Raw genomic sequence first — 22,631 nt, 5'->3', positions numbered from 1 at the left:
TCGATTTCACATCCTACCGCCATCTAGGAAGCGCAATCACATCTGGGATGGCAAGAGGGTGAGAAAAATGTGTGAATTTTCCTTTTTGTAGCGATTCCATTAAGAAACATTCTCACAGTATAGGAATTAGGAGGAAGCAAAAGGTGAGACATTTTTTTTAAACAGAGATTGATGAGAGAGAGATTCCCAATGAAGTCCACTGGAATAATTCATGGGAAAGTGTGCGCCCAAAAACTAAACTGGTGGGATGTGATGCAGGAAGTCTGATAGGTTGACACTCACAATCTGACATTTCTGGTTTTCATTGCAGAAAAAAGGGCAGCCAAGCAAAGCTAATGACAGCATAATGACACGACTTCAACATAATGACACGTTGCTTTAACCAGGGAGCATTTATCAGATGTATCACAAGAGCAGGGGTGATCATTAAGGCATGGGAAGGTGATTTGAAACCAATGGCTAATGTGCCATGTTGAGCACAGAAAATGCAGATTGCTAGGAATACTGGCCTCCCCTGTAGATGGCCCTGAGTCAAGAGTGTCAGTGGGAACAGGACCAATTAGCATTCACTGCTTTGAACAGACATTATCAGGGCGGTCAGAGAGAGGACCCCCGAGCCGGCCACACAAAGCTCATGTGGTGTTGACAGACAGAATCCACGGCAGCAGAGGAAGACAGTGAGAGGATTCTTTCCTGACACACTGGAAAACAGTCAGCAGGGCGTGTAATAATCTCCTTCATTCAGTTCAAACTGCAGAGGGGAAAGATTCAGGCATCTTGGCGGTTATCAGCATGTAGAATCTTCCAGATCTCAATAGTATTCTTATTGGGCAATGAAGAGCACACTAAACCTTAAGATGGGTAAACTTGCTAGGGAAATAATTATTCTCCAAATAAGGCTTATTTTTAATCCATAAGAATTTGAATGTAAAAAGATTCATTTGTATTTTAAATATGTAACCGCAGCAACCCTCTTCAACCCCAGTTTTGCCTTAACCTGTCACAAGTTGAGCGTCAAACAATAGTTTTACCCTGACAAAAAAAGGAAAGTGATCCATGAGAAAACGAAATCATATTTCTTGTCACTTAGTGTCACAAAACCCCGTAGTTCATCACCAATCGTGCACACATCAGACAGAAAAAAAAAATCCCCAAATAAATAGGGATTTCACGGTTACCAGATCCTGAGGACAACTGCCTAAAATAGAAAGTTTTCATTCTATAACCCTGATTGATTTAAAGATGGCTCTTATCTGCCTGCACATGACATTTCATCTGTAATTATTGGCGCATGATATGAAAATCCATTATGCGTATGTCTCGGTTAAACGTCTGTTTGCAAACATGTCACTGGGTCTGTTCCAAAACTTATGGAGTTACCTCACTGTCTCCTGCCTACAGCTGGCAGCTGTCTTCTATGGCAGCATGCTAACTGAGATGAAGCCTCATAAGAGGCCGATTTTAAACGCTCTACATAGGTGGCAGCTCCACGCATCAATTGCACTCCTCACTCGCAGTGCACAGGGCTCGACGTGCAACCTCCACTTCGGGAGCACATCCATGATGTCTTAAAATGTTGCCTCTGGAGTATTGATGCTGTTATTATATAGATTTACTATTAACCGCGATAATAAATGTCACTGTTAATTGAACCGCAAGAATTTAGAATCCATGGTTAAAAAAATGCTTTATTTACACGTGGCAAAAATACGTTTCATATTTTTAGCTGTGGCGATTTTAAAGTAATGAATTAAAGATGCCACTTCTCGTATTGTTTAAGCGTCAGTGTAGTTAATATCAGCGAGTAAATTTTAAAAGTTGTCTTAAATCGTCCTCATTATTTAAAGCAATACTTCTGTACAATTTCACCGCTTTTCAACAAAAATGTCAATTTTATTCATGATCGGACTTTAAATCGCCTGCTGTAAGCAATGTTCCCGTTATTGTTCACATGTTTATTTGTGAGGTGTTGTCTGTTGCTGATTCTTTATGTTGGGGTGACTGACAGAAAAGGTACTATCTTGATTTAGGATTCTTATCTTATCTTACAAAATCATATCTTTTCTTGAGTTAGGAAATCCTAAACCTTTCCATTGAGTTCGATAATCAACACTCATGTCTGTTACCAAGCACCCAACGACACACAAGCGGCTGCTGTGAATTAAACATTCGATGAAAATGGAGAAACAAAATCGGCATGCTTTTAATTTCAAGGCGTCAGAAATAAACATTTTGCTGACTGCATTTTCATATTTCAGGGGAGTCTGTAATTATTTTGAGTGTTTTGTCATCAAAGCGCAGCACGTCATCTGGGTCTTCCAAAAGTGTTTCCTCCATCAAACATTGCTAATAAATGTGGCGCTATTCTCTGAGCTATAGTTATGTTTCATAGTGTTGACGCCAGTGGGGCTGTCCTAAAGTTAAGATTCTTCACCGAGTGATCTGCACTTACTGCGTGAGAGGAAATTAAAGTTTACAGAGGTTTAATGATAGTGCCATATTATATATATAATGCTGAAAATGTATAATAATGCTGTCAAATGTCATGTCTGATTTGATAATCAGTACATTTCAGTAGGGTTTTAAGTAGGGACATTATATAACTGGATAAGCATACACTTCCCTTAAATAAGTATTTTTGAAAACAATGTTTAGATGTAATCAGAGACAATATTATTTTAGAAAAACAGCTTTAATTTAAAATATTTAAATGTAATAAGTGAACACGTGTAAGCAGCACACGTGTGAAACTTAATTCCATATTTTCAGCAAAGCTAATTATTAGCTAATATTTCCATGTGGTGCCACTATTGCCCTGTTCTAGGCTGATTTTTAATCTCTCACGGATAATATAGCACTTTTAATAACAGTGCTATATTTGAAATGTTTTGCGTATGTCTTTAAAGTAATAATAAAACTTTCAATCTGCAGCCTCCCAAAGTGCATAAATACCCCCCATATGAGCAGTGTAAGTGGGGAATTTGTGACGTGCTATGTGCACAACTCGTGACCATTTTTAACTTGAAACGCTGTCTTAAAGCAATGCTCGTGGCAGGACGAGTTAAAAAAACATTGCAAGATGTCGCGCAATATTTTTAGAACTATCCCGGCTCTTATAACAGCAGTGTGTTTGAGTTAATCCAGTGGGACTCTCTTAATTGGCAGGACAGAGCCGAAAGACAGTAACGCACACAGCAGTGTTTGCAAGACAAATGCAGCCGTTATCCACAGGACATCCCTGAACTCAGACAACTGCTCTTTCAACTTTAATACATGCCTGTGATTTTAAGAGTAGCACATTCAATCCAAATGACTTCTCTTGTGGTTTAGGTGAAAGGTTTGGACACTAAATTGGAGTCCAACGGATAAGCCGTTTTTAACTATATTTGGGAACATGCCAAACTCCAGGCGGGATTCTCGTCTTTTTCTAATCAGTTCCAAAGAAGCATGCTCACTGGGGCAAAGTTGATCCCCCTTCATATTGTCTGTGAAATATCTGTAAATGTAATTCAGGATGGGTCAGCTCTGCTAAGGGTATCAACTCTGATGCTGAGCTGGAAACTGATAAACTCCTGCACACATGCTTTTGTACGTTTTGATCTCAAAGCAGAGATTAACCTGATGATTAAAAATGTAAACAAGGTTTTTCTTGCGTAGTAGACTTGCCACAATAGCATCATTTTCAAACCGGTGTGGTGTTCACGTTCAAACAGACTAACACGGGTATTACCACTGGTTGGATGCTAAGTGGTACTATGGGCTAATTTTCATTAAGCGATTGCCTACACAATAAGTCAGTGGATTGTAGTTAATTCTCTCATTAAAGACATTATGTACATAGTCTTGTACCATTGTCTTTTTGTCTGATTTTCAAATAGTGTTTTGTTTCTCATTAAAGATTATAAAGTTGTGATTCACCTTGGAGCTAGTTGGTTTGGCTGATGAATTGCAACTCTTTTATGAAGGATTTTAAGAAATCCCTATGAAAGAAATGAATGAGAAAAATACATCCGGAACCAAGTTTGCTGAACAAGTGGCTGGGCACTGTTGCGCTTTATTGTGGATGGCAAGTCTGGTGGTGTCTCTTTTGATGGTGTACTGATGTAACCTATGTTAGTCCCAGCAGGCCTCGAGCTGTTCCAGGTGGATGGAACAAGCGGCCAGCTCTCTCAGCGAGGGATATTCCCAAACCTCTTCCGAATGGTTGAGCAATCCCTGTCCCAGCATGCCACAGTATTAGGAGGGCACCATCAGGACACAGCAAACTGTTCCAACAGGAAACTCACCCACAGAGACTCAATATCCATCTGCATTTGCAGCACACTTAAAATGGTCAAGGCATAATGCTTCAGTGAAGTGACACAAAGAGGGTGAAGCTGTTTATTATCTGTTGTATTACTGCATGATAATAATGTGCAATAAACCATTTTTCAAACTGAATTGTCAGTTATTTTAGTAAAGTACCTGTATTAACTGAGCTTCAAGATGTGTGTGCTTCTCATCAACCTCTGCACGATCAGACACACTGAAGATCTGGGAAGTTCTTGTGTGCACACACACACACACAGTGCTGTGCAAAAGTTTTCGGCACTTGTGAAAAATGTTGCATATTGAGGATGTCTACAAAAATAATGTCATAAATAGTTTTCATTTATCACTTAATGTCATACAAAGTCCAGTAAACATAAAAAAGCTAAATCAATATTCGGTGTGAACACCTTTGCCTTTAAAATAGCCCCAATTCTCCTAGATACACCTGGACACAGTTTCTCTTGGTTGTTGGCAGATCAGATGTTCAAGCTTCTTGGAGAATTCATCACAGATCTTTTATCTATTTATTCGGTCTCAGTTGCTTCTGTCTCTTTATATAATCTCAGACTGACTCGATGTTCAGTGGGGGTCTCTGTGGGGGCCCTGACATCTGTTGCAGGGCTCCCTGTTCTTCTATTGTATTCTATTTGCTAGTAATGTTTGGGAGTCTAAAATTGATATTTCCTATTGACACACTAAAGCTGAAGATATAAATAACCATCTTAAGACAAACGCTTTCGTGAATCATGAGCATAAAACTTCTGCACAGTACTACGCACACACACACCAGCCACAACATTAAAACCCCCTGCCTAATATTGTGTAGGTACCCTCGTGCCACCAACATAGCATCTCAGAATAGTATTCAGAGATGATATTGTTCTCACCACAATTGTACAGAGCGGTTATCTGAGTTACTGTAGACTTGATCAGTTCTAATCAGTCTGGCCATTCTCTGTTGATCTCTCTCATCAACAAGTGTTTCATCCACAGAACTGCAGCTCACTGGATGATTTTTCTTTTTGGCACCATTTTTCTTTTTGGAGTAAATTCTAGAGAGTTTTGTGTGTGAAAATCCCAGAAATACTCAAACCAGCCCGTCTGGCACAACAATCATCCATGCGAATATCTAATCAGCCAATCATGTGACAGCAGTGCATATAATCATGCAGATGCAGGTCAGGAGCTTCACTTAATGTTCACATCAACCATCAGAATGGGGGAAAATGTGATGTCCGTATATCCTCCTCGTTTAGAAGACTTAATTTGCTCCATGTCATTTTTGTGCTCTCGCTTGTTGTTTGCTTGCAGTAATGTTATAAATGCAGCACTGGCCCGATCAGGCAAGTGACAGTTCTAGCAACTGGCTCGATCTTTCTCACACAGGCCATCAGGCAGTCCTTACTGTCGAGCCCTGATTTAATATCGGTCACAAACTCATTAGGCAACTATTATTCATTTAAGGATACTCTATTCGTTAGGTTATTGTACTGATATTGGAAGTTCCACTCATAATGTTTCCCCCTTTTACCCGGTATAAAAGGTACCTGATCAGAGACATCAATGCAATGATGAACCAGTGCATTTAGATTAGTCTATGGCCAGAAAAAAAAACATTATTTTTTGGGAGCATTTTCTGTGCTCATTTTGTTAGAAAATCTACATGTATGTGTGTAGCATAAAGAATATGACAGGAAGTTGCCCTTAACTAGAGTTTTTAATGTCAATTCTATCAAAATGAATAAATCGCAATAACAATATCAAGGGAAACAATCAACAGCCCTTCCTTTATGAATGGTTATGATGTTTGTGCATAAAGAACAGCAGTGCATCACTTTGACTTGATGCCGAGTATGTGGTTAATATTTAGTCAAAGGATGATGTAATCTCTAAAACACCAGGGACAACAACTCCACACGGACCAGCAGGAAAAACAACTCTGGAACTCCCAAAGGCCACAGGGCTCAATCAAACCCCCCAGGGACCCTTTGACCTCTCAGACCACACCTGAATATCCAACAAATTTAGTAAAACACCCACATTTTTATTTCTAATGGCTTCTGAGAAATTCATTTGGATCTTACTTACTGATGGATTGTTTGCACGTAGTTAATTATAAACGTTCAAACTCAAAGCTCAATTTTAAAGTTGCAATATTCCAAAATGTTCGTGTTTCGTTGCCAAAAGTTTTCATTGTTGATGTGTTTTAGATCTGGGGGGGGGGGTTGTGCAACCTTAAAGCCCAGGGCCCCCGGACAGTAAAGGGCCCCTAGGCACTGCCCCATTGGCCCGGTCGGTAATCCATCCCTGTGTGTAACCCCACTCACAGAGACTCTGAACGGACAGATGGTCTGGTCTTATGCTATAATTGCAGATTCAGTGACGGAGGAACAGTACCAGTGGAAAACCATCCAACTGGAATTAAAACCTTCAAATCTCACCCAACAAACCTTAGCTACACTTCCATGCCCCACCAAAAACCTGACACTCAACTACGACCAAATCCCCACTGCGCCTGAAATGGCTTTAAGTGGCCGACACTACAGAGGGGCTGAAACATTATCATATGACATGTTATGCCTTTTATTGTCAAAACAACTGCCGAAATGATACGTTAAATGAGTTTGAAACCATGCCTTGACATTTGCTTTGTTTCTTTAAAAAAAAAAAAGATTAGCTCAGTAACTTTATATTAGTATCAATACAATGCATCCATCCATCCAAGAATGCCAAGTCAGATATGGAGTTATTACCAAACTCTAGTCTAGACTTCCGAAGGGTGATATACTATGGAGCTACATTTATAGCAAAAAGATTAGAATTAGAATTTTGTACATTTTAATTTTAGACATGCGGCAGGGCTCCAGACTAAATAAAATGACTTTGAAACTGAAACATTAAGGAGGCTTTAACACTGGGTACATTTGCTGCAGTCCAATTCAGAGTGCGATGGTTCCCAGTTAGAAGACAGCTGATTGCAAGGAATTCATTTGCATCTTTGTTTACACTGCACGCTTACGCTCGTGTCCAAGGTGAAGTTATCACCACTGTTGTCTCCTATTATACCCTATATTTATAACCTATAATATTGTTTATTAGTGCTGCACGATTAATCACAATGCAATGCGATTCTATGATGGCAAATGCTGTGATTATATTAAATAAATAAGTGCATGTGTGGACGTGACAGCCCATTCTCTCTGAGAGCTGTTTGCACATTTTCTACACGCTAATAAAAAGATGACCAGTCAGTCTCAGTTTAGGGAGTGGCACGTGTGGTCATGTGAGTTTCGAGCAATCTGAGCGTGAGTCGAGACCGGGAGAGATTTAAAGTTCCACCGGCTGATGCGCACTCAAACACAGAGACGCTCGTCTCTCACTCCGCTGTCTGCAGCTTGCAACATGTTCATTGTAGATCATCATAACGTCAATCTTATGTGAAAAATAACATTCAAATTACAACAACAATAAAATGTGTGTGCGTGTATATATATATATATATATATATATATATATATGATGTATACATAATAATAGCAGCGAAATACCACACTGTTTTTTATTCATTACAGTTGTATATATAGTGTAGCAATATTCCCAGATAGCAGTGGTATTAGGCTGAACTTGGCGGTGAAGCGGCTCACACTATGAGCACAGGTCAGGGGCCGTTCAATCAGATGTAACACAACAGACTTGAACCAAACGAAAGACATTTCCAAGTTGAATTCCTTTCCTTACAAAGCATTTAAAAAACAAATTGCTTAATCTGAGAAACGCTTATTAAGAGATCAAGATGTGCGTGTTTGTTAGTGACTGTATATGTGAGTGTGTTAGCGTGCGTGTTCGTGTGCATGCGCATTAGTGTGCGTGCGCGATAATGTCACGCCTGAACTACAAACTCAAAATCAAGAGTTGTCTACACTGCAAGTATGTGTCATTTTATCACATCGCCTTTCTGGTTGTGTTTGTAGGATATGAGAGCACAGCTGGACTGAAGGTCTCCTGTATATAAAAAACGCTGCAGAAGATGGCATCAAACTCACACTCTTCCACTGTTATTCCACTACACATTAGTACTTCTAAACTAGGGATTGGCATTCATCAATAATTGGTTATTAAAGCTGATAAAAACATTTTTATATTCAAATATTCTATTATTGAAATGAAGATACATTGTAAAATATATATATTTTTTTATAAATGTTGCATCACCATTAAAAAACAAGCTTCTAATTATAATCAAAACAACATATATATATTTAAACAAGCAATGCGTGAAAACAAAAAAAAGAATAGAATCAAAGTATTTAAGCTCATGCAAAAGGAAGAAAAAGAAACCGCTAATGACGTAGACTGATAATATGGAAGCAGATCATGTAAATAACTACAAACTCTGAAACTGGCATTTTTCTGTGCGGTCATCGTCTCTTATATGAGTCGTGTGAATGTCCCGATCTATGTGGGAGAGATTGAAACTGCACCGGCTGATGCACACTCTTTCACGCTTAATGCAGCTAGACTATAACATGATTACTCGTGACTTATTGAATCATAATATATGTGTCACTGTGCATTTCTTATCATGAAGACAATTGGCAATACACAGCTTTATTAATATGAGACAGATAGTTTTTTTGTGAGTTAAAGATGGACTGAAGTGAACAGAAAGGTTACAGTCTTCACCCCATTATTCACTGCAACAAAATATGTTTTTGATTTGGCTTTTTTTCAATATAAATATCTAAAACTCATTTAAAACAACGTACATTTACTTTAGCAGCTATACTGCAGAAGAAAACGTTTAGAATGTTGAATATAATATTAAAAACTGTTGTTTTATCGCACTGCTCACTACAGACGATGAGAGGTCATAACCGTCGTCATGATGTCTTGCCGTCAAGATGGAATCAATCTGGGGTCCGGAACGCGGAAGAAATCTGCACAAAGCCACTCCCAACGCTAAGGAACCACTTGCCCCGCGCTGCTGTCAATTTTACAATCCACCTCGCGAGCTTGCCGCTTGGCTTCCATAGGAAGGAATTGAAAGCACTCGCTCACATTCGCTCACTACGCACCAGTGGAAACATACGATAAGAAAGCCAAACTGCTAGTGTTTTTAGCATCACACATGTCTAGATATAGAACACAGGCTAAATATCGATATTGATATCGTATTATCACCCAGCCCTAGTGCTCAGTAAATTATACTCATTTATACACACCAGTTTAAATGATGGAATTTCCCTTACCTCAGCTAGCAAAGTCTTTCTCGGATGCCATGTTTGTTGTTTACAGACGTGGGATTACGTCGCTAAATGGATGCTGCTTTCTGACGAGCAACACATATACAAGTGTACACCGCTTATCCAGTACATTTAAACAGGAATCCAGCTGTCTCACAATAAGCACACATTCACAATAACATGCTTTTTGGTGTCCATCTGAACGTACTGACAGAACCGTTTGCTCAACAAATGTGATCAACTAGTGTCCACACTCAACAGCGCCACCCAGTGCATTCTGTTAGAACTGCCCGTTTTAGTTTGTGTATTCAGGATGTAACATGCATCTATCTCACTGTATAGTGTATATATGGCCAGCAAAGCAAAACTTTGCAAAATGCAAATAGTATTTCTATTCGAATAAGTATTGCAGAATGAATATTCGAATACCCGTGCACATCCCTTTTCTAAACACTACCACGCCAAGCAATTTAAACAAGCAGCAAGGGAGCATGCAGATGTGTGATTGGGTGTGTAATCTCACACTCACACTCACACTCACACTCACACTCACACTCACACTCTGAGCTGTGATCGCGCGCCAGCCATGCGGGCAGCACAATGTATTTACGGCACGTGCCGCTGCAATTCAGCGAAAAGCCCCAACAAAACACACTGAACGTGATTAATACTGTATCCAGCCGCTTTAACGTGCGCTGATGTGATGCAGTTTGCAATCCAGCGGTGTGGTAAGGATGGCACAGATGGGGTTCAGACGTGTAAATGCTGTAAAAGCACCGTGTAAACATCACGACTGGAGATTAAAGAGTTACATAAAGACTCTATTGGGGGTGGGCGGATTTGATGTGGTCTATAGAGAATATGTCCATATGTTACTCTTTCAAAACACAAACATTTACATCACAAGCGAATACACTTTGAATACATCGTGTTAAGCTGTTCAGAGACATTTACAAACATCAGAGCAATGCAGCAGCATATAAAACATCATTATTCACTGAATCCAAGAGGAAGATTCAGAAGAAGCACAACACTAAACACACATCATCAGCATTGAAAATTCATACAAACGAGTAGCAACGATTCAATATTCGGGTTAATCTTCGAAAAAGACACCATCTATCCTCCGCTGCTGAATCCAGTTGCAGTACCACTGGAAAATACACATAAACACTGACGATACTGATCAAAAACAGCAATAAGCAGTACCTGATTCAGTCTAGACGCACTCAACACAACTTTAGCGATGCGGTCTCCAGTCAAATAGCTTCCGACAGTCTCACAAATGTACAATTGAAATTCCCACACCGAAACCTTTCTGGGAGAAAAGCCAACGTAGTGAAACACGCAAACCATCCCCTCGATGATCAGCCAGTGAGAACCCGCCTCTGCATTATGATTGGCGGGTGGAAAGAAAGCCTGACATATGATTGGATGGTCTTGCTGTCTGTCCACAATACTCACCTTTTATTGGTGGGCTCTGAAAGTAGTTTATAGTGAGGACGTTGCCCACTGAACTGCGGACAACTCCACACGAGGACAGTTGACTGGAAGTGAAATTGCGACAGCTAGTGGATATATTCAAAACCACACGACTTATAATAAAATGATAAAAATAACGTCGGAATAACATGACATAAACTCAACACATGAACACTAACACTTTATTCGTTTTTCTCTTTGTCATAAAATGTTTTTCAGGCTAAAGCAACTGTCTTTGTAGCTGTATAATGATATGCACATATATGTATATAAATAAAATATAATTTAATATATATATATATATACAGTATATTGTGACCCACATTTTATTAATGCCTTTTACTTAAACACATGCACTTATTTTTACTTGTCATTATTCTAAATCAAAAACAAATTATTTTAATATTATCTGGAAAACATTTACCTTATATTATGTTCACAGCATATATTTTGCCACCCAACTACCCTATTTTCTACCTAATATTAAACTATTATTGTTTGTAATTCTATTTAGATTTATAGCACTTCCCACAATAAATATATTTTTAAGCAGCTTAATAGAAAATAGTGCCATAAACTAGTGTGCAAGCTAAAGACAACAGCGATTAAAAACTGACATCAAATTATATAATGCACACTAGTATGTGTGTGTGTGTGTGTGTGTGTGTGTGTGTGTGTGTGTGTGTGTGTGTGTGTGTTTCATAGCAAAGGCAATAAGAAACAATCACATGGCAAAGAAGTAAACAAAAATTAAATATTGAATAAATGAACACACGAGGGGTATGAGATGTTTGGACTTTGAGGATGACAAGCGTTCTGTAGGTGCAGATTTTGTGAGGGTCTGCTCATTAGTGTGGTCAAGTTCAGGAACTGGAATACACTTAATCAGATAGCATCAAAGGTAAGCACAGAATGTGACATGACCAAAATGCTGATCCGGTAGAAGACAAACACATCACACAGGAATGAGCACACATTGCTGACTACATCCTGCTTAACATCTTCAAACATTTTAACACACATTTTGTTCCACGTGTTCATGCATGTCACACAAGCAATAAAACCACTGCAACCATACAAAGATATTATTCGATATTTATAGCACTGACAACTCCAATTTGCATAATTTCAAAGAAAATTATTCACAGGGGCCCTAAAATATGTGAACTCTAAAGACAAACTGAAAAAAGTCTGAATGTCATTGCATAAGATAACAAACATTTCAGTTCACAAAGCAATAGATATGTTGAATAACCCACCCCAGCACCCTCTAAAACTAGCCCTGTTGTATCTGCACAACTGTAACATCAAGTCGACTTTAGGTCACAACTAAGTGTGCCACACAAGCCCTCAAAAGAGAAGCCAAAACGTCTCGATTGATTTTGCGGCTTTACTTCCTGCTCACTACTGCGCAGGTCTGGTCCCGAAATCGCAACTGCGCAGACTCAAGTCCCAAGATGTCAGTGCCATATCGGGACACTGGCGGCTTCAGTTCTCACCAATGGAAAAGAGTGAAGGGGTGTCGGCCATCTTTCTTTATAGTCTATTGTCACAACTGTGAGAAAGAAAGTCTACATAATGACAAATAAGGTCAGAATTGTTGGATATTAAGTTGCAATTGAGTGACATAAAGTTGCACTTATGAAAAATAGTCACAATTAGGGGATATAGTTGCGAGTATCTTATAAGCAATTGCAACTATTGTATATTTCACATTTGTGACTATTTCCTGTAATTCCGACTTTATTTCTCATTTATATCTCATAATTACATAAAAAAGATTAAATTGTGAGAAATAAAGTCACCACTGCAAGTCCATATATTGTAATAAGAGAAAATAAAGTTTACCAAGGGCGTTACCGAGGAGACGTAGCACGTGTGGAGGCTTCACGCTATTGTCTGCGGCATCCACGCTCAACTCACCACACGCCCCACCGAGAGCGAGAACCACATTACAGCAACCACGAGGAGGTTACCCCATGTGACTCTACCCTCCCTAGCAACCGGGCCAATTTGGTTGCTTAGGAGACCTGAATGGAGTCACTCAGCACACCCTGGATTCAAACTCACGACTCCAGGTGTGATAGTCAGTGTCAATACTCACTGAGATACCCAGACCCCTATCACGTAATTACTTGAAATAAAGGATTTGAATGGAGCGAAAATGTGACCGTGGCTTGACTGTGTGAGCTTGAGGGGAAATGACTTGTGGAAAAGTTACATGAAGTTACAAGAAAAACTCTATTTGTTATCTAATACAATGATTCAAACATTTTTAAGTGAGTCCGGACACATTTCGGGGGTATTTTGTACACACACACACACACACACACACACACACACACACACACACACACACACACACACACACACACACACACACACACACAAAGTCTTCAGGTATGATGAGGCAAAACTTGCCACTCACCAGAGGATGGACGAATATCCAGATGAGAATACGGTCATAATCCATCCACAATTTTTTCATGATTTAATGACAGGAAGATGGAGAGAGAAAAAGGAAAGACTATCAATGTTCATTTATAAAGAGAAAGCACAAACAGGAATAAATGAACAGAAGAGGTTTACCTTTGTTACTGTGTTATCCTCCGATCAACACAGCTGAGACGACTCTGAAAACCCGAAAGATATTGATAAGCCTGATATAACTTCCACAAGATCTTCCCTAATTATAAGCTCTCCCTTTGTTTCTTGACGAATCCTACAGCATGATTGTACAGATATTTGGAAAGGATCATGGCAAAAGAGTGATCGTAACTGAATGTGGAATGGACGGCGGTACAACCTCTGATACTTACAGTCAGAATCTGTAAAGGTTTTGGTGCAAACTGTGCTAATACCTGAAGTTTAAAAATAGCATGTTGCTGAGCTGACTGCTGACCAAAGCCGGTGGACAGAGTTAACATTAAAGGGGATTAGTGTTGGAGACAGGATACACTGATTCTTATGCTTTTAAAGCTTCTTGATGCTAAGTTTGGCCTTCGTTGCATATACACATACAGGGACATATGGGCCTTAAGCCACCAACACAGGAAGAAATACTGTTACTTTTGCAATTCATGTTGTTATTGGCTAATGAGTGGATTGTTTGTGATGTTTGTTCATCTGACAAATGTAAAGTGAAAGTGCATACGTTTGCCTGGACTTTGGAACGGCAATACTTGGCATTAAGTATGACATGAATTGCACACACTGTCACAAATGTTGTCAAATAACCTAAAAACATACTTCATGTGGCAACATCTAAGTTAAGTCAAACATGAGCTGAGGTTACACCAGCAAAAGTCATTGGTAAGGGTCAGGTCAAATAGAAATAGCTCCTTAAAGGGATTATTCACCCAAAAATGACATCTATCATCAATTAAGATGCCGGCACACTTCCTATGAAATAAAAAAAAAAAAAAAAAAAAGTTTGTTTGTTTTGAGTTTGTTTCAGTGGTTTGTAACAGCTCGCCAAACTTTCATGAAATCTTCATGCTAAACCCCTTCTTACTGCCATTGGTCCACGTCATCGTATGTGTGACCTGGAGCTCCGCCTACTTCGAGCCCAACTGCTAATTTCCCGTTCAATCAGTAATGATCAGTCAATATAAGCACACCAATGTGCAGTTATTACTGGGCTAGTGCACATTTACCTACACCTGTACGATCGTTCAGACATTCTCCATGTCATGCGATTTAGTTTCAATTAGTCTGTAAAAGTAATGAAATCTACTCAAATACTCTTAAGTGTCCATTTACTCTGTTCACTCGTGTGCCGTCTGCAGTGAAAGCTGTTGACATGTCGATATGCCTCTAATCATCATTCATCAGTCTGTATTCTACCCATTAACACTCTTTTATACGCCCATCTCTGCAGTAGTATCAGTGTTACTGTGAATGTAATCGGACATATTATGACCACCTAAGTGCATTAGTGCCATGAATTCAGAATGACACATTATCTACTGCATAGAAATGACTTTAAATCATCATCACTGAACTCATGTTAATTCTACTCCTAGAATGAGTCATTGATTACACATTTTAATGTTATATTAGTTACAGATGTTTTACGTGTAGTCTTGAGCGTCCTCATATTTAAATGCTCCTCTCAATGCCTCTCACAGCGGTGCAGTCGGTGTCTGAATGTTTGTAAACAGTTTTTCGTTGCTCAGCTGTTTCAAACTGTTTTTTTTTTGGCTCTGAGTGAAGAATGAAGAAGCACTTCCCCGTGAGTGTGCCGGGGTCTTTACTCATCCTCATGTTGTTCCGTATCTGTTTGACTAAATGAATGGTGACTGAGAATAACATTTGGACTAACATATCCTTTCGTGTTCCACAGACGGAAATAAATTCGTAATATGTGTTTGGAACTACATCAGGGTGAGTAAATTATAACAGAATTGTCATATTTGGGTGAACTGTCCCTTTAAGGTAATAACTACACTCATACTATTTTACTGTGTACATCAGGCATGCAGATAAACATGTAGAATATTTAAAAATTGATTAAAAGTGTAAATCTGCATGTTTCAGAAAGCATCCTCATCCTGGTTATTTTCACAGTAAAAAATGACGATCTTTTGTAGAGGCATTATAATAAATAACATGTGGTTAGTGTGTTTGTCAAGAGTCACGTGATGATTAAGTCCTGACCACAGTACTCCAGCCCTCAGCATGAGTACACTCAATACAAGCATCTGATTCGCTCACCTCAAACTCCAGGTGACAGGCTGAAAGTTCTCAGGTAAACATCGCATTGCAAACGGATGGTATCACCTGGACAAACAGGTCTGAGAACTTCTCCTTCCTTTACTCCTGTTTGCTGTTCCTCCTGTGCTCTTGGCTTGAATAGTTGTGCTCCCCTCCTAGGCCTGAAACCCAAGCGGCTAATGTTACACAACACAAACAAGGGTGTGAAAGAGAAGTAAAACACAGCCAATGACAGAGGAGCACTCCTGCCATTGTACAGCACTGCAAACAATACCTGTGTTATCAGAATATGTGCTCAGTTAGACAGTTTGTGTTTCTTCCCACAGAGTTTGTGAACGTGAAATAATTACTCTCTAAGATCAATGCTATAACAAAAAACACCAAGACTAAATTGATAATAGATTAAAGTGCTCTCATATGTATCGTATCTTGAGGTGGCTGGCAATACCCAGCCCTTGTCAGCAGCCAGTTAGTGAGCTAGTCTAACTATATTTAGTGAGTTCACTAGCTATCGTTAGCTAGATCGAGCTAAAATGGAACATCATTCAGATTTGCCTTCAGTTAACATGAAGGAATAAAAGAGCACTGCCAAGGGGAAAAAACTATCAGCACTAGCACATGATATTAGCGCTAGCTAGTCAGTTGTTGGTGTTAGCATAACCAGTCCTGTTAACCAGCTCTGACCGAGATTCAAACCGGGGTCTCTGGCATGGGAGACGGGCGCAGTAATGAGGAGGCGAAAGGCTACAGCCCCTAGTGTCTGTCACAAGTGTGTCTCATGAGGCCTGAGGAATGAGGTTGACACATACCGCACAGCTTTCTGTGACTGCTTTACATTACTTAACTTTTACAAAAAAAAAATTACTGTGGTACTTTGAAATAAATCATTACCATAGTTTATATATCAGCTGCTATGTCCCAAAAACATGGTAACTCATACCTTGTCCAAATGAACAGCAACTATTGAACCTTTCATATGACCACAGAGCAAAATATTGTTCATTGATATTGTGGTGATGTGGGCGTGGCCGAGCAACGTGTTTTGCTGAAAAGTAAACCTGGTTGTGTAAAAGTGTGTAAAATAAAAGACTTGCATTGAACATTTACAACTCTCCTTGAGAAGAGAACTTGAAATGTGTCACAGATATAAATACATTAGACCTCAGCACTATGCCTGCATATTTGTACTATTATTTTGCATAACAAATGTCAATTCTTTGAATTATAGTACATATTATTGAAATATTTTGACTGTAATTAAAAAAAAATGTCATGTTTGTGACTGAATTAAAGTGGTCAGTGTAAAAATGTGATGGATTTTGGAAGTATATGAACACAACATATATGTTGCATTGCAACTTAATTTTTGGTATCTTTAAAGGGTCAATGTGAGACTTTGATGTGACTTTTGGATTTATTACTGGTGGTTTGTTTGACAAAATGTAAATAAAGATATATATGTATATAAAGACTATTGGTTTGCCTAATAGTGATCTTTCATTGAATGACCAATTTGACATGTATTGTGTAAGAGATCATTTTCAAGAACATATTTCCACACAGTATTTGGTATTTTAATTTGATACAATTAAACTACGGTATTTTGTATTTTTATTTTAAATACATCTTCATGTATTAAAACAAAACATGATGGACAGGGAATGGCAAAATTGGTATCATCTAATTTCGTATGACCTACGAAATCCATACAAACTAATTTCATGATTTTAGGACAAATGTTTCATGGGTAAAAAAGCTATTATAGAGATTTCTTGACCCATAGGTGTTGCAGTCACCAATAATGGTCCCAAAAAAGCAAAAAAAAGGTTTTGTTGCTGAGATATAGCCTCACTTGCTGTTTTACTTTGACAATAAATTCATGTTGGCATAACTTTTGAATAAAGGCAGAAATATTAATTCTGTTTGGTCAGTTTTGTGCGGCTTGGTGATGATTTTTGGGTGAATAGGACTAGGATTTGTAGGATAAGTACTAAAAACCCTCATTAAAGTTAACATTCCAACATGGTGGCCATTGCAATGGGTGGAATTTTTATGTATTTCAATCATCATGAATCTACATATATTGTAAAATTACAGTTCATTTCTTAAGGAGATAAACGTTTTTATTGAGTGCACCTTTAACTTTTTGGAAGTCTGATTAATAATGTTAAAGTTATGGCAGTAAACACAGCCATTGAAAATCAACACCTTGTCAACCAATCAGAATCAAGAATTCAACAATATAATTTATAATTCTTTTGAAAGATTTTATTATTACACATTGGTCACATTGCAGTGATTAAAAATGAAAATATCAACAGACTGTTTTTACCTAAAGCATCAGGTGCAGAAACAAAAGATATTCTGCCTTTTAGCCAATCAGTTTTGGCTGCTGGGTGAATGTCACGTTACATAATTAATATTCATGAGGCAAGCCTTCATCACGAGGTGTATATCATGACAAAAGTAAAAAATTCCCAGGTCACATTTCACCCCAAAATAAAAAATGACATTTCTTTATAAAGAAAATGAAGCCCATTCTTTGAGCACCATAAATATTTTTTGCACTGTGATTTTTGCACGCCTCTTGATGATTCAAGTCTGACTATGCACATGTGTGGATGAGATTTGAGAGCTGTGCACAATATAGTGCACAAGTTGTATTGACAAGTTTTATGGTATTAAGCACGTTCACACACACACGTTCTCACACCGATTATGCTTAGTAAGCCTGTAACGTGTAAGGTCATGTAAACACCTTAAATACTGTTCTTCTATCAGAGTATGGTCATAAACAATTAAAGCATAAACCTATTGGCACATCGTAGTTTTTGCCCATTATTTTATTTTGCAATAAATGTAAACACCTTTCGAACCTGCTTATCCAATGAGCACAAGTGTTGTGCACATGACTGCTTACGTTTTGCTGTCAAAAGCAGAGAATATTTGATGATTTTAAATCTAATGCAAACACGCTTTTCTTGTATTGTCTGATTTTTTCAATGAGACGATTTTTAGTAGTTTTCAGCTTATAGAGTGCAACAGTTCCCCACCAATTGTTCACGCATCTTAGTTCTGGAATTTCTTTTCAAAGGCATTTCATAAAATCTTTAATAAAAGAGTTGTAAGCCATGAACCAAATCAACCAGCTCTGAGGTGAATCAAAACATTACAAACTTTAAAACATTTAAAACAAAATAGTATTTGAAAATCAGTCAATAGAAAGGAGGTTGAACGGCTGGCTGTCTGGTGCATTCAAAACAACCTGGAGCTGAACACACTTAAAACAGTGGAGATGATAGTGGACTTTAGGAGGAACACCCCGACATTGAACCACTCACCATTCTAAACAGCACTGTGGCAGCAGTGGAGTCATTCAGGTTCCTGGGCACTACCATCTCACAGGACCTGAAGTGAAACACCCACATCGACTCCATTGTGAAAAAGGCCCAGCAGAGGTTGAACATCCTTCGCCAGTTGAAGAAGTCTAACACAGGTGCTGCTGATCCAGTTCTACTGAGCAAACATTGAGTCTGTCCTCTGCACTTCTAGAACTGTCTGGTTTGGTTCAGTAACGAAATCAGACATCAGAAGACTACAGAGGACAGTTTGGTCTGCTGAGAGGATTATTGGTTGCCCCCTGCCCCCCCCTTCAAGAACTGTTCACTTCCAGAGTGAGGAAAAAGGCTGGTAAAATCACTCTGGACACCACTCACCCTGCCCACTACCTCTTTGAACTGTTGCCTTCTGGACGACGCTTCAGAGCTCTGAACACCAGAACCGTCAGACACAGGAAAAGTTTTTTCCCTCAGGCCATCCATCTAATGAACAATTAAATTGCCCCATTGAGCAATAATTATGTGCAATACACAGTTTAATTTATACAGATTGTATTAGATTTGCACTACGTGTGTATGTGCGTATGTATGAAGGTGAGTGTGTGTACCAGGAGCGATTCTAGGGTCAGAGCTTTAGGGGTGCTGAGCACCCAATGAGCCCCACTGCCACCACCCACCCTCTTTTCACACATAAACAAAAAATATGTCTATTGAAAAATAACTTTATCATTTTAACATTGGTTCAACTAACTCCAAAACTAACTCTTTTTTTTTCTTCTTTTTTTTTAGACCTTTTCAGAGCACCAGCTTAATTGTGAGAGTTCACACAGAAAGCCCCCTGTAACAAACACAAAACCTTCTTCACTCAGCTGCTTTTCCTGACCGTTAACTCCATGTGCCTCCTTTTGTATCAACAGTCATCAGATTGGTTAGATTAGATTCAACTTTATTTTCATTGAACAAAGTAACAGGTACTTGGACAACAAAATGTAATTCATCTTCTATAAATTATTTACAAAAAATGGTTCTTGAAAGGCTCTTTTTTGTGTGCCAAACTGAGTATGAGGGTATTGAGACAGCTTTAACTGTTTAGGACCAGTGTCCTTATCCCCTAAGTTTGAACAGCTCTCTTCTGTCTCTGTTGCTTTGGCTCGGTGGTCTCTATGTTGCACTCCCTCTGTCTCTTCATTTATTTCACTAGTCAATTCCCTCTCATCCCTTATGGACTCTTCCTGTTGTTTTCCTCCTCCTTTATTATGAAGAAATGTGGTGTAAAATAATGTTACAAAAAGTAAATGTAATATAGCCTACTTAATGCCAATAACTTAGTATAGGAGTATGAGTAGTTACTGTTTTGCTTGCCACTATTCACTATATGTCAATTTATTGTTGTTGTTTCCTCACCTGGTTCTTCCTGCATGCTCTCCCTTTCCCTTTCTCCTTCTCCATCTCCCTCTCTTTCCCTTTCTCCTTCTCCATCTCCCTCTCTTTCCCTTGGCACTGACAATCATACACAAATATATTGTAGGCAGGAGAGTTGAGGTCAGTTTGTCATGTCACAAAAATGTTATGAAGACCATTTACAGATTCTAAGGATATGATCAAAAGGCACACAGAGCGTGCCATTTTAAATGTCTTTATTATTATTATTATTGGGCTTAGAAACTTTTTTAAATCACAAATTCCTTTCACAAGAGAAGCTGTATTCTCCATTGTGGGTTTGAAATAAAAAAAAATTATAAAAGCAGTTAAAAAATAGCCTAGATAATAATTTGATACAACAACAGATAGCTGGTTTGCATTATCTGTTACTTTAGCTTAACACTTTTCAGAAGAACAAAAAAAACAAAAAAAACAAGACAGAGGTCATTATGGACTGTCCCTGGTCTCTCACCTGAATCTGTCTTTTTTCTTTTAAAGAACTGTCGTATGTCCATTGCTCACTGGCAGGCCACACACACACACACACACACACACACATACAGAGAGAGAGAGAGAGAGAGAGAGAGAGAGAGAGAGAGAGAGAGAGAGAGAGAGTAATGCTAGGAGTTCAGGAGTTAAGCCTGGTTCAGGTTAAATCCTCTGTGTGTGAGGAATTAATAAATACAGCAAAATAAAAACATTAAACTTTCTTTTATTGTCTAGTTTGATAGTCAGCCACATCTGAAAAATAACAGATATAAATCTAGGAATGATTAACAATTCATTTAAAAAGCCACAGTGAGTGTTTTCACACATACTGGTGGTATACAGTGATATGTTTGTTTTAACTGTGGTCCAAACGCCAGGGCTTCATGTTTCCATGACGACTGACCAGAAAAGACGCACGTGATCAAGTCAAGTGGTTTTTATTGTCGTTTCAACCATATACAGTTAGTACAGTACACAGCAAAACGAGACAACGTTCCTCCAGGACCATGGTGCTACATAAAAACAACAAAGGACCAACATAGGACCACATGAGACAACACAACGAAATAAAATACCTATATAAACTACCTATATATACCTATATAAAGTGCACGTGCAAACATGTGCAAAAAGTACAGGACAGTACAACAAATTACTGACAATGAACAGGACAATAGACACAGTGCAGCGCCGACCAGTACACAGTAGTGCAAAAAGATGACAGTTTCTAAAATGTAAACATAACATACTATGAGATAATGTTCTATGCACATAGCAGTTATTGAGGTAGCAGACAGTTATAAAGTGACAGTAATTAAAGTGCAACTCAGGACACGTGTGTGTCAAACCAGTCTCTGAGTATTGAGGAGTCTGATGGCTTGGGGAAGAAGCTGTTACACAGTCTGGCCGTGAGGGCCCGAATGCTTCGATACCTCTTGCCAGACGGGAGGAGGGTAAAGAGTTTGTGTGAGGGGTGTGTGGGGTCGTCCACAATGCTGGTTGCTTTATGGATACAGTGTTTTTTGTAAATGTCTTTGATGGAGGGAAGAGAGACCCCAATGATCTTCTCAGCTGTCCTCACTATCCTCTGCAGGGCTTTGCGGTCCGAAACGGTGCAAGTCCCAAACCAGGCAGTGATGCAGCTGCTCAGGATGCTCTCAATAGTCCCTCTATAGAATGTAGTGAGGATGGGGGTTGGGAGATGTGCTTTCCTCAGCCTTCGAAGAAAGTAGAGACGCTGCTGGGCTTTCTTGGTGATAGAGCTGGTGTTGAGGGACCAGGTGAGGTTCTCCGCCAAGTAAACACCAAGGAATTTGCTGCTTTTGACGATCTCCACAGAGGAGCCGTCGATGTTCAGCGGAGTGTGTTCACCTTGTGCTCTCCTAAAGTCAACAACCATCTCTTTTGTTTTGTCGACATTCAGGGACAGGTTGTTGGCTCTACACCAGTTCGTCAGCCGCTGCACCTCCTCTCTGTATGCTGACTCGTTGTTCTTGCTGATGAGACCCACCACGGTCGTGTCATCGGCAAACTTGATGATGTGATTCGAGCTGTGCATTGCTGCACAGTCATGAGTCAGCTGAGTGAACAGCAGTGGACTGAGCACACAGCCCTGGGGGGCCCCAGTGCT

General features: G+C 39.1%; 1 protein-coding gene across 13 annotated transcripts in view; it reads right to left on the bottom strand.

Annotated features, from left to right (window-relative positions):
- The window catches only part of LOC127623673 (protein 4.1-like), a 154,331-nt gene extending 143,424 nt beyond the window's left edge, over nucleotides 1-10,907 (bottom strand). For all 13 annotated transcript variants that reach the window (XM_052098100.1, XM_052098109.1, XM_052098110.1 and 10 more), the window contains exon 1: nucleotides 10,764-10,907. The gene's annotated coding sequence lies outside the window, so the exon portion shown is untranslated. The remainder of the gene's footprint in view (nucleotides 1-10,763) is intronic.
- Nucleotides 10,908-22,631: the final 11,724 nt, after the last annotated feature.

This window comes from Xyrauchen texanus, chromosome 30, assembly GCF_025860055.1.
Source record: "Xyrauchen texanus isolate HMW12.3.18 chromosome 30, RBS_HiC_50CHRs, whole genome shotgun sequence".
NCBI classification, from domain to species: Eukaryota; Metazoa; Chordata; class Actinopteri; order Cypriniformes; family Catostomidae; genus Xyrauchen; species Xyrauchen texanus.
The sequence above is the reverse complement of the archived record's forward strand: the minus strand, read 5'-3'. Positions and strand labels throughout refer to the sequence as shown.